This window comes from Budorcas taxicolor, chromosome 10, assembly GCF_023091745.1.
Source record: "Budorcas taxicolor isolate Tak-1 chromosome 10, Takin1.1, whole genome shotgun sequence".
In the NCBI taxonomy this organism is placed as follows: Eukaryota; Metazoa; Chordata; class Mammalia; order Artiodactyla; family Bovidae; genus Budorcas; species Budorcas taxicolor.
The window spans coordinates 17,763,741-17,780,913 of record NC_068919.1 but is presented as its reverse complement, the minus strand read 5'-3'; the positions used below and the strand labels follow the sequence as shown (position 1 = coordinate 17,780,913).

The window sequence follows — 17,173 nt, the reverse complement described above, 5'->3', positions numbered from 1 at the left end:
CTGAAAAATCTGATTTGTAAGACAGGCCAGCAGGCTGGGAACTCAGACAGGACTTCTGTGTTATAGCCATGAGGCAGGATTGCTTATTCTCTGGAAATTTTCAGATTTTGCTCTTCAGGTTTTCAAGTGATTGGATGAGGCCCTACCCCACATTATCAAGGATTATCTCCTTTACCTCAGGTCAGCTGATTTCAGATGTTAATTACATCTACAAAATACCTTCATAGCAACATCTAGACTCGTGCTGTTTTAAAGAGAGTGGAATATGAATATAGAAAGTACTTTCTAATAGATCTCATGATAAGGCAGCAAACAGATTAGTTTGATCACAACTAATAAACTAGATGTATTTTGGCTGAAGATGTTTGAACATCTAAAACAGAGGTTGGCAACTGTAGCCTACTGCTTGTTTTTTATAAATAAAGTTTTATTGTAACACAGCAATGCTTATTTTTTGTATATTGTCTGTGGCTGTTTTCATTCTACAGTGACAGAGTTGAATAGTTAAAACAGAAACTGCATGGCTTGCAAATCCTGAAATACTTACCATCTAGCCCTTTATAGAAAGTGCTTGCCAGTGCTTAAAGAATACATAGAAATGTCTGTTTAGTTCTTTGGCCCATATTTTGATTGGGTCATTTATTTTTCTGGAATTGAGCTGCAGGAGTTGCTAATAGCCAGGACATGGAAGCAACCTAGATGTCCATCAGTAGATGAATGGATAAGAAAGCTGTGGTACATGTACACAATGGAGTATTACTCAGCCGTTGAAAAGAATACATTTGAATCAGTTCTAATGAGGTGGATGAAACTGGAGCCTATTATACAGAGTGAAGGAAGCCAGAAAGAAAAACACCAATTCAGTATACTAATGCATATATATGGAATTTAGAAAGATGGTAACGATAACCCTGTATGCGAGACAGCAAAAGAGACACAGATGTATAGAACAGTCTTTTGGACTCTGTGGGAGAGGGCGAGTGTGGGATGATGTGGGAGAAGGGCATTGAAACGTGTAATATAATATATGAAATGGATAGCCAGTCCAGGTTCGATGCATGATACTGGATGCTTGGGGCTGGTGCACTGAGACAACCCAGAGGGATGGTACAGGGAGGGAGGAGGGAGGGGGGTTCAGGATGGGGAACGTGTGTATACCTGTGGCGGATTCATGTTGATGTATGGCAAAACCAATACAATATTGTAAAGTAATAAAGCTCCAATTAAAAAAAGAATACATAGAAATGCAGCTTGTGGTTCTTGCTCTGTTATGGTTCATTCCGAGTTCAATATTTCTATTCAAGTATGAATGTATACTTATGAAACATTACAGTAGCAATGTTTTGTTGGTGAAAGCTACAGATTTTACTAGTTTCATAAAATTTAATAATTTCTTAACGTTTCATTGCATAGACATTCAAACTTTCTCTTAGATCACTTGCTGAATTCAGTTTTTATGGATAAAATATATATGAATGCTGTTAGTTTTTAAATGAACACTTGTATATCTTTGGGAATGAAGAGTAGGTACTTTTTGTACAAAATTTGGTCAGCTTCATATTATTACAGTTGCAGAATTCATTGTTTGTATCTATTTTTCTTCTTTTAAGATGGTAAAAAAGTATATTTCTATGCCCAGCTCATCCCCCTTTTTTTAGATAATGGATTAAAAAAAAAGCAAGCTATTTTTAAATTTGCTCCTTTATCTGTAAAATGGAATCTGACTACAAGATGCATTTGTTTCCCAACCAAATAATAAATTGCAGCTTTAATAGGTAGAGAGAGTCTAGGCCCTGGATTCAGACAGCTCTTGGTTTAAATGTAGTGGTTTAAAACAACAGCTATTTTTCTTGCTGCTGACTCCATAGGTCAGCAATTTCGGCTGGGTTCTGCTGCTTGGTTGTTCAACTGGTCTTGTCTGGGATTACTCATGTGGCTGCCAAGTCATTTGGTAGTGCCTCTGACGCTGGGTGGTCTAAGTTGGCCACGCTAATGTGTCTGGCAATTTTTGCTAGATTGCAGTTGGGCTCTTTCTCTCAAGATCTCTCATACTCTAGGAGGCTAGCTTGCTTACACTGTGTCAGCAGCAGCCCCAGAGGGGAAGCTGCAAGGCCTCTCGAGACTTAGATTCAAAGTTCTACAAGATCACTTCTGCCACAGTTCAACTTGTCAAGTCCAGCCCAGATTTAAGGGGTGAGGAAATAAATGCCATCTTTTGATGAGAATCACGGCAAAGTCATATCGCAAAGGATGGGTTTACAGGAAAGGAGGGAATTAATAGTAGCTGCCCAGTCTAACACCATCAGTTGCTTAGTTCCTTTATGCCCTGTTTGGAAAGTAGAAATAACAATGTGATTTAGAGAGTTTTTCTTATAGTGTAACAATTATGTATATAAAGCACTTAGAAGTATTTCTTAAAGAATTTTATTATTGTATACTTAAATATCATCAGAGTATTCATTCTTCCTCATTATTCATTTCATCATGTATTTTTAATGAGGAGAAACATATTAAGACTCATTGGAAGCAAATCCTGTGTAAAATAACTGTGCAGGAAGAGTTAGGCATATGTGTAGAACCATTATCTTTTTCATAATTAAAAAGAAAAGCAGTTAACTTCTAATGTGTTTGTAAAAATATGTATTTTCTTGTGACCCTCTGTCTACATATCTTTGTATTTCCAACTTTCAATTTTAAAAATACTGGCTAGTAGAGTAAGATTTATTATCAGTTTAATTCTCAAAGGTCTTTTTAGTTCTAGCAAACATGTTTTTATTTAGCTGTTTCTCTGCAAAGCCAAGAATAAATAGAAAACCAAAGAAACAAAAATATCTCTTATTTTTCACTGTAGTCAAATACCATCAGAGGCTCTTTTATAAGTGTATCTGTTTTGCTTTTTACTTTGTCAAGAATAAACATAGAATGTTTCCTAAATCTGTCCTGTTTTCAGACATTAGCAGAAAAGTTTGTTAAAACTCACCAGAAGTTATTACTGTGTTCATTGGTGTGTGTAAGGTGGGGTAGGAGGCATAATAGACCCTTCTTGGTTTTTACCTTTATACTGAAAAAAATTCACTCATGACACTTAGATGTTTAAAGAACTACTTTGAATACATTTTTCTCTAAAATTTTCTTGGGAGAAATTTTTCTCCTGAATAACCAATTGCTTAGCATTTTAAAGGGGATCTTATATAAGATCTTATATATCCAGCCTAAGAGCTCTATTCTTGTATGATACACATTTATGATTTGTTGTGTTCAAGATCTATGTATATATTTACTTTAGAATTTGATGCTTCTTCTGTTACCAGAAGAATGTTAAAATAAAACAGGAAGGGTGAAATATGCAATAGTAAGAAAAAAATGATACTTAATACAATTGGAGAGGCAATTTCCTATCTATTTTAAACAACCTCTTTTGGGCCCCTAGACAGCTCTAATAAAGGAGCAAATACCTGTAATAGTTAGTGGTAGACAGTCTGGTATTTATACGACAGACTAGAATAGAATCAAACGGAGTGGTCAGGAAATCTTATCAAGGCAGTGCTGAGTCTTTTAGACTGTTGTTTGTTTAAAGTTATTTTATTTATTTATTTTTAAAATTTTATAGCACCTTCAGTATTTAAGATGTTAGATTTGTTATTTAAGTAATAATAATAATAATTGTTGTTTTTTCTTGACATTTTTATATAGAGAAATTCAGTAAAGCAGGATTTAGCCTGTTAATGTCTTGGTCAGAAAAACGGTTGACAGGATAAATTTTCCCCTTCCTCTAATTGTTCCAGTGAGTCCTGACTAAATAGTGCTTTCGGATCACATGGTGGAAGACTTGCGTAGATAAAATGCGGCCTAATTAAATGAGGAAAAGGAAAAATCAGAAAGGGAAGAGAGCCTGGCATCTAAGAGAAAGATACTGGGTGCACAACTTTTGTTTTCCTGGTTTATTTTAACTTTTTTTTTTTCTTTTTCTGTTATGTAAGATCTAACTTGCTGTTATATAAGAAAGAAGAGTAAATAACCTTTGGACTAAATGGAATGGGGGAAATATTTCTAACTATCATCAATCCAGTGAACTGTAGAACAGTTCTTAATTGTGCAGCCTAATCTTCAAGGAATGTTTATGCTTCATGAGCTTTGCTTTCTGCTGTTTGCTCCATTTTCAGTTGTGGCAGGGCTTGTCTTGGGTTTAGTAACGAGAATGGTGATAATTGTAGGGTGCTGTGGAAGCCTTAAACTCACTGAGTTATGTACTTTAAATATGTACTGCTTTTTACATGTCAATTATACTTTAATAAAGTGGTTTTAAAAAAGAGATTTTGGCTGTGTTATTCACTTCTATATCTCTGGTGCCATGCCTGACATACAGGTGCTTCATTAAAGTTTGTATATACAAATATGGAAGTTTTTATTTATTTATTTTTGATGTAAAGGACATCGAAGTTTCTGAGGCTTAAATTTTTTAAAGAGGACTTGCATTTTTACATCAAAGATTTATTTTCAGATGATTTGAGGAGCTGAAATTTCTTAATTAGTAGAAACCACTGGACAAGTCTAACAGAATTCTCTAATCATTCTGCAGCTAACTGCAGTTGCCTTATACAAAATCCCATAATCTCCCAGTGACTCAATTTCTGCATGTATAATATAAGAATCAGTTAGCATTTCAATATGAGGAGGCTGAAGGAGGTAGTGGGGATAACACTATTCAGGGATTTGTAGACATCATGAGCATAGCCTGGTGTGCTACAGTCCATGAGGTTGCAAAGAGCTGGACATGACTAAGCGAATGAACAACAACAAGACATCCTGAAAGAATTTGTTTTTCTCCTCCAAGAATAGGAAACTACTGAAAGATTTTAAGTGAGGTGGCAGAGGGCATTTGAAAGGGAGTGGTGTGATTTGGTTTGCCTTCTGAAAATCACTTTGGCTACAGTGTGGAGAATACAGGGGAAGGGGCTGGAATGAATCTGGACAGACTGTTTAGGAAATTAATGCAGTAATCCTGGTGAAGGATGGTGCTAACTGCAAGTAGGGTGATGTTGATAGGCATGGAGATGAGCAGTTGTGTGTGAATAGTGGGGACGTAAAGTCTCTTGGGATTTGGTGCCAGGGGAGCAAGAAGGGTCTTGTGTCAAGACTCATCTCTATTTCTGTCTTGTACAACTAGATGGATGATAGTATCATTTACTGTGTTAGTGAAAGTTGGAGTGAGATCAAGTTTCAGGAGGAAGAACATGTTTATAGTTTGAAACATGGAGATACTTTTAAGACACTGGAGAGGAATTGTCAAGAAGATATTGGAATATGTGGGCCTGAAGCTTAGAGAAGCCTGGGTTGCAGATGTGTATATGACAGTCATATGTAAGCAGATTTTTAAATTACAATATGATGAAGTGGTTTGTCTACAAGCTGTGTTTAGTTTCCTAATTTGTGGTGTTTTTTCAAACCTGGTGATTTTTCTACTCTTTTTTTACTAAAACATTAGATTTATGTTTTACTAAAATATTTTACTTAAACATAAGATTTACAAAAGTTTCCAGACAAGCCACACAAAATGATCACAAGGTTTTTCTTGAAGGGAGAATTCTACACTTGACAGAAGGGTCACAGTGTTACTAATAAGGGCTGTGATATTTGTTTAATGTTTCCATTTTGGTTCAAAGATAGAGCTTGTCCATCTACAGTGTCTAAATAAAGTTAGACTTGGCTGGAGAGCATATTCTAAAAAACTGGCTAGCTGTTTTTACCCAGTGCAGTTAGATCACCATAAGATGGGAGAAAGGAAAAAGTATAACACCTGCACCCCTGCTGGTAACGCTGACAATCACCTTTATTCACAGTGCTTTCTGTTTAAACTGTGAAGGGGGAAATGAGTAAAAGCAGAGAGGGATCACCGCTTTTGTGTGTTTCGCAACATCCAGATAATACTTGTAGCCTCTGCTCAGGCTTTACAACAGTGAATCAGGGCAAGACATAGACTTGCTAATGTGTATTTAATCACCAAAGGACTGAAGCTGTCTAGGCTTTTATTCTATAATGTTTTTAAGACTGTGTCCATTAAATGCAAACAAAAAAGGAAGAAGTCTTGGCAGAACAGAAGTCACGCAGACTTGATGATCGGATCAGTGTAAATATTGTTCATGGCATACAGCCTAGTCTGTGCTCTAGCTGTTTCCATGGCTTGGGCCTCCTTGGCCTTCCACTGCTCTAATGCTGTTTGCTAATGGATTGTCTGGTTTGGAAGCACTTAACAAAGCCAGGATCCATGCAGGACTGTTCATATCTGCAGTGTTGGGGACCACCGATTCAAAACATCTAAACATATTCTTCCCAGCTTGTCTACATTCAGTTCAGTTCAGTCGCTCAGTCGTGTCCGACTCTTTGCAACCTCATGAATCGCAGCACGCCAGGCCTCCCTGTCCATCACCATCTCCCAGAGTTCACTCAGACTCACGTCCATCGAGTCAGTGATGCCATCCAGCCATCTCCTCCTCGGTCGTCCCCTTCTCCTCCTGCCCCCAATCTCTCCCAGAATCAGAGTTTTTTCCAATGAGTCAACTCTTCGCATGAGGTGGCCAAAGTACTGGAGTTGCAGCTTTAGCATCATTCCTTCCAAAGAAATCCCAGGGCTGATCTCCTTCAGAATGGACTGGTTGGATCTCCTTGCAGTCCAAGGGACTCTCAAGAGTCTTCTCCAACACCACAGTTCAAAAGCATCAATTCTTCGGCGCTCAGCCTTCTTCACAGTCCAACTCTCACATCCATACATGACCACTGGAAAAACCATAGCCTTGACTAGATGGACCTTAGTCGGCAAAGTAATGTCTCTGCTTTTGAATACTCTGTCTAGGTTGGTCATAACTTTTTTCCAAGGAGTAAGCGTCTTTTAATTTCATGGCTGCAGTCACCATCTGCAGTGATTTTGGAGCCCCCCAAAATAAAGTCTGACACTGTTTCCACTGTTTCCCCATCTATTTCCCATGAAGTGATGGGACCAGATGCCATGATCTTCGTTTTCTGAATGTTGAGCTTTAAGCCAGCTTTTTCACTCTCCTCTTTCACTGTCATCAAGAGGCTTTTTAGCTCCTCTTCACTTTCTGCCATAAGGGTGCTGTCATCTGCATATCTGAGGTTATTGATATTTCTCCCGGCAATCTTGATTCCAGCTTGTGTTTCTTCCAGTCCAGTGTTTCTCATGATGTACTCTGCATATAAGTTAAATAAGCAGGGTGACAATATACCGCCTTGACGTACTCCTTTTCCTATTTGGAACCAGTCTGTTGTTCCATGTCCAGTTCTAACTGTTGCTTCCTGACCTGCAAACAGATTTCTCAAGAGGCAGGTCAGGTGGTCTGGTATTCCCATCTCTCTCAGAATTTTCCACAGTTTATTGTGATCCACACAGTCAAAGGCTTTGGCATAGTCAATAAAGCAGAAAGAGATGTTTTTCTGGAACTCTCTTGCTTTTTTGATGATCCAGCGGATGCTGGCAATTTGATCTCTGGTTCCTCTGCCTTTTCTAAAACCAGTTTGAACATCAGGGAGTTCATGGTTCACGTATTGCTGAAGCCTGGCTTGGAGAATTTTGAGCATTACTTTACTAGCATGTGAGATGCAATTGTGTGGTAGTTTGAGCATTCTTTGGTATTGCCTTTCTTTGGGATTAGAATGAAAACTGACCTTTTCCAGTCCTGTGGCCACTGCTGAGTTTTCCAAATTTGCTGGCATATTGAGTGCAGCACTTTCACAGCATCACCTTTCAGGATTTAAAACAGCTCAACTGGAATACCATCACTTCCACTAGCTTTGTTCGTAGTGATGCTTTCCAAGGCCCACTTGACTTCACATTCCAAGATGTCCAGCTCTAGATTAGTGATCACATCATCATGATTATCTGGGTCGTGAAGATCCTTTCTGTACAGTTCTTCTGTGTATTCTTGCCACCTCTTCTTAATATCCTCTGCTTCTGTTAGGTCCATACCATTTCTGCCCTGAGCTGTCATTGGGTATTCTTCTGGAAGGAATAGTTCAAGTTTAAAAGTCCCTCCCTCAAAGGGGGAATCCTGTGGGCCAGCAGCGACCACGTGAAAATAATGGGCATTGCTTTCATCTGGTTCTGCTTTATGCCAGGAACTGATTCTGCCAGCAGATGCTGAGTTTCCTTGATAATCTTGTGGGGCAGCCCAGCCATCTTGTTATATCCTGAGTTTGGCCTCTGATCTTGTCTCCCTGCTCATCATTTAGTAGATTACTAAACTATATACTTTTTTTCTACAATTTTTTTTTCTGATATTCTCTCTTTTGAACTACTTGTATACCTTCCATGTAATTAATGTAGTATTACAGCAGTGTATGGACACCCTACTCCAGCATTCCTGCTGGGAGAATCCCATAGACAGAGGAACCTGGCAGGTAACAGTCCATGGGGTCATAAAGAATCAGACACAACGGAGCATCTGAGCACAGAACATAGACAGCAGTGTATTATGATTATCTGCATGTTTACATATGTGCCTGTCTTTTTCATATTATGAGAGCAATTGAAGAAAATCCCTGGGTTTTATTCCTGTGAATTGCCTGAGGCCAGGTCTCATGTATGCTTTGTTCCCTATTTTATATCCTGCTCCTGACTTGTGGCATAGCACATACCAAATGATAACGTATATTTAAATCCTGAGTCTAGTATTTAAATGTATCCCTTTACACATAATGCTTGTTAAATTTTTACTGAGCAAAATTAATTATCCCATCTTCTGACAGTTATTCAGTATTTTAGAAACGAAAGACAGAACTCCTTTGCTGCTTCTCCTTATCTGTGTTAGCAGTTTTTGACTTGGAGTTCATGGATTCCATATTTGTAGAGAGATCAGTGATCCTCCAAAATAAATGTAAATTATTTTGATTATGTGCTTATATATACGTTTAAAAAGAGCGTCCATTCCTTTCATCTGATTCTTGAAGGGGTCTGCGACACTGAAATGATGAACAACTGTGAATTAGCTTTTGTTTAGCATGACTTTTTCTTGGTTTTAAGCAGTTTTCTATGAAAGTTTTGTGGTAATCTGTGAAAGTTTTCCGTATGTTTCTCTTTTGGATAATGCCTCTAAAATGGCCTTTAGGCTAAAACTGGCCTTTAAATAATATTACCTGTGACCTATTGAGTCTACCCCTTAAATATATAAATACTTTATATGAATTTGCATATATTTTGAAGTCTACTTGCTTATTTGCTTCTATAAAGTTCTTCTCAAGAGACCTTCTATCCTAAATATTGAATAAATGAAGCAACTGTTGGACTCATTTATGTTTAAAAATCTTGACTAGACCTTTTAACAGAGAAGAAATTAGAGGTTAGTATACAGAATTTTTAGTAATTTTTTTTCTGTGTGGTGGAATTTCTATTTTTATATGTAAAGTTAAATGTATTACAAATTTTCCACATTAGAGATGTATTACTTAAACATTTTAAAAATTTCATTTAATTTCTGAAAAGTTACGAATTTGCAGTTAATGCTAGTATGAGGAAATCACTGTTGAAACTTTTAAGTGATTTTCCTTATGGCGATTTAGTGTTTAAAGGTATCATCTATTTAGGTCTACCCAGAATCGTTGTGTTAGAATGTTTTATTTATTCTCTAGAAACAACTGTATTTTGATTTTTACCATAGATGTGTTGGCTTGGTACATTCTGAATTTAATGAATAGCTTCTTTTCAAACAGTACAGTACTGAAGTACAGAAACATATTTATTATAATATGTGGTAAACACTTAATGCTTTAAAAAAAAAAACTGCTTCTTTTCAGAATGCTTTCATTCAGTAGCACAGGATTCACCTTGTAGGCATATGGCTGTGAATGAAAATGGCTTTATTTTAATCCAGAGAGGACTGAGTGGAAAGGCTATACTGTGTTTCCTGCCAAAGTAATGAATCGGTGAAGGGCCTTGGTAAGAGGCATGTAATATGGTTTAAAAACTTATACATCAACCAAATTTATTGGACCAAATGTCAAAAGTGCATGAAACAGAAGTTGAGTTTAGCATAGTGAACCCCTGATGAACCTGTAACTCAGCTTTAACAATTATTGACCTGTGGTCAATCTCATTTCATCTATATCTTCACCCTTTTAATTTTGTTTTTAAAAGTTTATTAATTAAGGTAAAGCATGCTAATGATATTGTGAGATTGCATTTCTTTTGTTTTATTTTTAATTGTGGTAAAAAGCACAGACAGTTTACCATCTTAACCATTTTTAAGTGAACATTTCAGTAGTGTTAAGCATATTCACACTGTTGTGCAAATTATCATCAAAAAATTTTCATCTTATAAATCTGAAATGCTGAAATATACCTATTAAATAACAACTCCCCATTTCTCTCTTTCCCCAAATCCATTCTAAGTTTTGTTTCTCTGAATTCGACCACTTTGGATACCTCATAAGTGGAATCATAGCGTATTTGTCTTTGGAGGGCTGAAGTTTATTTCACTTAGCATAATGTCAAGATTCATCTGTGGTATAACATGTGAAGAATTTCCTTCCTTTTTATGCCTGATTCCTATTCCATTGCAGGTATATAGCACATTTTGTTTATCAATTCATCCATCAGTGGACATTTGGGTTGTTTCCACCTCTTGGCTATTGTGAATGATGCTGCCGTGAACATGGGCGTGCAGATACCTCTTTGAGACTCTACTTTCAATCCATTCAGATATGTACCCAGAAAAAGGATTAGTGGATTGCGTGGTAGTTCTGTTTTTAGTTTTTTGAGGAATCTTCATCTTGTTTTCTGTAGTGGTTGCACCGTGTTCATTCCCACCAACTGTGGGAAGGGTTCAGATTTCTCCACATCCTTAGCAGCAATTATCATTTTCTAGTTTTTTGATAGTAGCCATCCCAATGGGCGTGAAGTGATATCTTATTATGATTTGATTTGTATTTCTAATTTAAGGATGTTTAACATCTTTTTATATGTTTATTGGTCATTCATGTATCATCTTTGGAGAAAAGTCTATTTAAGTCCTTTGCCCATTTTTAATTGGGTTATCTGTTTCTTTATAATTGAGTTACAGTTCTTTATATAGTCCCCTTATTAACTGTTCATCAGATACATGATTTGGAGACATTTTCTCATTCTCTGTGTTTCATGCAGGATTTTTAAGTTGGATATTGTTCCAGTTTTGTTTTGTTGCCTGTGCTTATAAGAAATTACTGTTAAATCCAAAGTCATAAAGCTTTCCCCTGTGTTTTCTTTTAGGAGTTTTATATTTGAATGTTAAATTTAGGTCTTTAAATTTAGTTTTTAATCATTCTGAATTAACGTTTTCTATATGGTGTAAGGTAAGGGTTCATCTTCATTCTTTTGCACGTGGATATCCAGTTTTCTCAACAGAAATTGTTGATGAGACTCTCCTTTCACCATCAACTGGTCTTACACCCTTGTTGAAGATCATTTGACCTTATATATTAGGATTTATTTCTGGTTCTTTATTCAATTTCATAGATCTGTCCTGTGTGTGTGCTTAGTCGCTCAATTGTATCTGACTCTTTGCAACCCCATGGACTGTAGCCCACCAGGCTTCTCTGTTCGTGGTGATTCTCCAGGCAAGAATACTAGAGTGGGTTGCCATGTCCTCCTCAAGGGGATCTTCCCAACCCAGGGATCAAACCCAGGTCTCCTGCACTGCAGGCAGATTCTTTACTGTCTGAGCCACCAGGGAAGCCCAATGAACTATGTATCTGTTTTCATGACAGTACCATACTGTTTGGATTACTGTAACCTTGTAACATGTTTTGAAGTCAGAACATGTGAGACCTCAAACTTTTTCAAGATTATTTGGCTATTTGGGTTCCCTTGAAAGTCAGTATGAATTTTAAGGTGAATTTTTCTATTTCTGAAAAAAAAAATGCCTTTGGAATTTTGATAGAGATTATATTGAATCTGTGAATTGCTTTGAGTAGTACTGACATTAATGATAGTAAATCTTCCAGTCTAACATGAACTGTCTTTCCATTTATTTTTTATCTTCTCTAATTTCTTTCAGCAATGTTTTGTTGTTTCTGGTATACAAGTCTTTCACTTTATTGGTTAAGTTTAGTCCTAATTATTGTACTATTTTTGATGCTATTGTAAGTGGAATTGTTTTCTTAGTTTCGTTTCTGGATTACTCCTTGTTAGTGTATATAGAAGCATAATTGTGTATTGCTTTTGTATCCTGTAATTGTGCTGGATTCATTGATTAGGTCTAAATTTTTTATTCTTGTGGAATTTTTAGGATTTTCTGCATATAACATTGCAGTGATAAAGAATCTGCCTGTCAACACAGGAGACCCGGGTTTGAGATCCTTAGTCAGGAAGATCCCCTGGAGAAGGAAATGGCAACCCACTCCAGTATTCATTCCTGGGAAATCCCATGGACAGGGGAGCCTGGCAGTCTACAGTCCATGGGGTTGCAAAAGAGTTGGATATAACTTAACAGCTAAACAACAAAGAACAACATCTACCATCATGTCATCTCCAAACAGATATAATTTTACTTCTCCCTTTCCAATTTGAATGCCTTTTATTTCCTTTTCTTGTCTAATGTTCTGGGTAGAACTTCTATACTTTGTTGAATAAAAATGGTGAGAGTGAGCATCCTTATTTTGTTCCTGATTGTAGAGGAAGTGTTTCACCATGGGATATGATGGTACCTATGTGCTTTTCACATATGACTATTATTATGTTGAGGTAATTTCCTTCTTTTTTATGGTTTTTATTTTTGGCTTTGCTGGGTCTTCCTTGCTGTATGGGCTTTTCTCGAGCTGCAGTGCAAGGGCTTCTCATTGCCGTGGCTTCTCTTGGAGCACAGGCATGCAGGCTCAGTAGCTGGGGCTCCTGGGCTTTAGAGCATGGGCTCAATAGTTGGGGCATACAGGCTTAGTTGCTCTGTGGCCATGTGGGATTTTCCCAGACCAGGGATTGAACCCGTGTCTGCACTGGTGTATGTGGCGTCATGGTGTATAATCCTTTCCATGTGCTGTTGAATTCAGTCTGTCCCCCTGATTATTGTGATAATTTTTGAAGTAAATACCAAAAATAGGAAGTAGGCTAAAAAATGGGTAAACATATGGTATACTGGCAGATACTGATAAGTATTCTGAAGATGGATGAAACGGCAGAAAGATAAAGAGCGGCAAGGGTAGCATAGGGCTAGTGCTGTAGATACAGTATTTGAGAAGTTCTCTGAGGAAGTGGTATTTAAGGACTAGAATGAAGGTAAGGGAAGAGCCTTATTGGCACAGGGGACAGCAGAGGTGGGAATTTGTCTTGAGCTCTTGGGAAATAGCTGAGAAGGAAAGAAAGAGAGTAGGAAAAGGAGACTGAGAAACAGAGGAGGTTCAGGATATCCACAGTATAGGAGGGTCCATATACCCTGTCTCCTGAGCCTTAGTTATTCCATAAGACAGCTCCATAGAAAGTGAAGTCGCTCAGTCGTGTCCAACTCTTTGTGACCCCATGGACTGTAGCCTACCAGGCTCCTCCATCTGTGGGATTTTCCAGGCAAGAGTACTGGAGTGGATTGCCGTTTCCTCCTCCAGGAGATCTTCCCAACCCAGGGATCGAACCCAGGTCTCCCGCGTTGCAGGCAGACGCTTTACCATCTGAGCCGCCAGGGAAGACAGACAGCTCCATATATGGCTTTTATTACTCCTTGCAGATTTCCTCCTTTCTTTTTATTTGCTTTGCCTTTGCTGTCCTATTTCTAGAAAGGATGTGCTTGCTCTGTTAATCAAAGGACAGGGCCTGAGTTCTATCCCACCCAGATTTCCTCTGAAGAAGGGTGAAATGGAGTGGGCAGAATCTCTGGGTCCAGCCAAGAATCCATTGTGATGTCTAACGTGATTTGGGGGGAAAAAAAGTTGTCTCAAAAATAATACATTATGGTATATGATCTTATATATCTTATAATTAGAATATATACCTAATATTTAACATAGGAGGAAATGGATTTCTTGATGATATTCGTAACAGAATTTAGCTGGCGGCACGATCTGTAGTATGTATAGCCCTTACCTCCTTCCTATAAACAGTTGTGTTGGGCGGTTTTTCATTCCCATGAAATGGTTTTCTCAAATCTGACTTTTTGGAGGAAGTGTAAATTATTCTCTTGCTAATGCGGGAACTAGAACAGAAAAAAGTCCCTGGAGCTTGTGGAAATTGGTCACCGTCCTTGATAATGTAAGGGGTGGTGTTGTAGTACAAGCAGGTAAAACATCACGGAGGAGAACATGGAGAGGCTGTTTACTTTGTCCCCACGTGGAGTTTTATTTACAGTCTAGCTCAGTGATTAATATGCATTTGCTTCCTTTAATATTTAATCATCTTATTTGTTTTTTAAAATCCCTGAATCCAGATAATTTGATTTTCCACTGATGAAATATTTACTTGCTCTATCAGGCAGGGTGCTGAACTTGGAAATTAAGAGCAGCAAGTTAGATTTAAAGTTTGTTGAAAACTGTTCATCATAATGCAGACCGTTTAATGTCTTGGCAGTGCCTCGCTCTTCTCATTTAGCATTTTAGGAGACAGACTGGCAGCAGTTGTAAGCTGAAACCTGGTTGCATGCAGAACGAGACTGAGAGGGGTACGAGGAAAATGGAGAAAAATCTGAAAATGTTTCTTTGTGTGTGTGTTTCCTTAAATTAAAGTGTGATTTTATTTGCCAAAAATAGAATTTTATATTCTGTTTATCAAGGTTATTATAACTTCTGTTTAGACAATCCTAAGACTGAAACGGGTTTAAAATGTTTTTTTTTTTTTTTTTTGTGGGAATAACCAAATTTGTCTGTTAACAATGTTGTTGTAATGTCACGCAAGTTGCTTTGATATAAAAAGCATGTTTTACAATGTGTTTGAGTCATTTTTCCCTTGCAGACCTTAGGTTTATTACTCAGAGGAGAAGCATGCATTTACAGTATATTCTTAGCTGCTCTTCTCTATCTATCACTCAGCTGTCAAGGCCTATGGAATCTAAAATAGATCCTGACCAATGGGAGACAGTCTACACACTGTTTACGGGATGAGTCGGATGTGGACAGCTTTATTGTGCACAGACGCCGGTCTGTGCCGCAGTGTTGAGGCGGCAGGATGTAGAGTGCTGTTCAAGCTTTCCAGTGGAGTCCCCGAAAAGGGAAGGCAGTGAAAGACAGCTTCTAAAGAATCACAAATAGGAGGAGTTACAGTACCTGATTTGGGGCTGCTCTTAATCAAGTGCTGCCGCTGCGAGGAAGATAATTTTCAAGCGCTATGAAGGCGGAGAAGGATTCCGAAGACATATCCGAAGAAAATATCCTTAGAGATCCAAGCTAAGTGTAGTGCAGCAGGAAGACTGCAGAACAGGAAGAGTTCTAAGAAGGACTGAGTCACTAGTTAGGAGTTTCTCTGAGGGCTCGCTTTGTGAGCCACAGTGATTTGTAACTTAATGCGAACTAATTTGCTGTTAGCAACAAGAAACTAAATCCTGTCTATGATGAGCTGTTGGTTTTCTTGTGCTCCTAAGAACAGAGTAGGTATCCCTATAGTCAGTGAAACAAGAGAGTCTTGGCCAGGCTTTCTGAACTGTATTCTTTTAAAATGTACTACTTTTTTAAAAATTTGGTTTCTTTGTCTTATCCTGTTCTCTCTGGTTTATTTGATTAGCAGACTGGGGCTAGTGATCGAAAACAAAAGTGCTTGTTTCTTTTTCTGGATTTAAAAAGCTCATAATAGAATTTTAGTAATTGAGCAGTATTTCTGTTAACTGACAGTGGACCAAAGTGCTTGGTAGAGAAGAACTGAAAATCACAGGATTAATACCAGACTTTAATCTCATTTAGTTATCTTTTAAAGAGCCTTACTTTGGGATTTTGCAATTGTTCTAGTGTTTTAAATAGCTCCTTTCTCCACTAGCTAGTTTACTTGGAAATAAAATTGAGATTGTTCTAACTGCAAGGGTAAACTAATCAATTTAGAGCAAGTGTTTGTGTGCTAAACGTGACTTAATCTCTTAGGTATTTGAAAACACAAAGCCTACAGCTACTACCACTCCCCAAATTAGAGCCAGTACACTGATTGTTTTGTTTTAAAGCTAAAGAAAGGGGAAGCTGAAAATGTTGTTTAGACTGAGGCAGTAAGTAGGGCTCATAGGGCTCATATCAAAGTTGACAGTTTGAACTTTTCAAGTTAGAAGGAAGTAGTTCATCTCCAAATATGACTGCAGACAACAATTCTGAAGTCTGTGTAGATACTTGAACCAGATTCCATTGAAATGTTACATTTCATTGGTGGGTTAAAATTTTAATATATCTGTCTTTTTTCATATTCAGTTTTTATATTTTTCACTTCAAGTATTTAATGAATACATTACTTATTTAGCTAGAAAATTGGTTACTTTTTTTGTTTTGTTTTAGAGGAGAGTAGATACAAAATAATCCTATTGATCAAACATTTAGAGGATATGCTTTATATGAAGTGATTCATTTTTTTCCTCCAGAGATTTGTTATTGTATTTGTGGACATAGGAATTACTTTGTAAGTTAAGTGAAAGATATGTACATTATTTTTTGTTCTAAAAATGATATTGAACTTAGCAAAGAAGAATTTAGCAATAAGTTTACTGTACAGAATTTTAAAAGGCTAAAACCTTACTTGTTTAAATAATGTATATTTTAGTTTTGAGTAATACATTTCTACTTACTAAGAAAAGGTTAAAGTTATTGGCTTCAGAATATCTAATATCTTGAATGTATTTTCTCCAATTAAAACTTGATAACCTTGATATAATTAAAATGTATATCTTTTGATATGTTTTTCTATTTAAAAAATTGCCTTTAATGTTCCTTTGAAATACATATGCACTGTTTTGTTGAAATCAAACATCTTTTTTTTTAATAAAAAGCAGTACATGTTGAATGTAAAGAAGCAAGAAAATGAAAGTCATCTCTGATCCTATAATTTTAGGATTTTTAAGTAGTTAATATTTTTAGAGTTTTTAAAAAAGTTTTTCTATGTAGATGTTTCTTTTTATCCTGATACATAAGCATAATGGATTGCTTTTTTAATTGCATGTATGTGTGTACAATTTGCTTCTATAATTATATTTCCAGTAGTACCCTTTAAGCAAGTGATGCTGGGGGGAAAAGGGTGGGTGTTCTT

The 17,173-nt window shown here is 37.0% G+C and overlaps 1 protein-coding gene across 1 annotated transcript in view; it reads left to right on the top strand.

The window, feature by feature from the left end:
- UACA (uveal autoantigen with coiled-coil domains and ankyrin repeats) overlaps positions 1-17,173 on the top strand; it is an 88,337-nt gene that overhangs the window by 30,787 nt on the left and 40,377 nt on the right. The window lies entirely within an intron of this gene.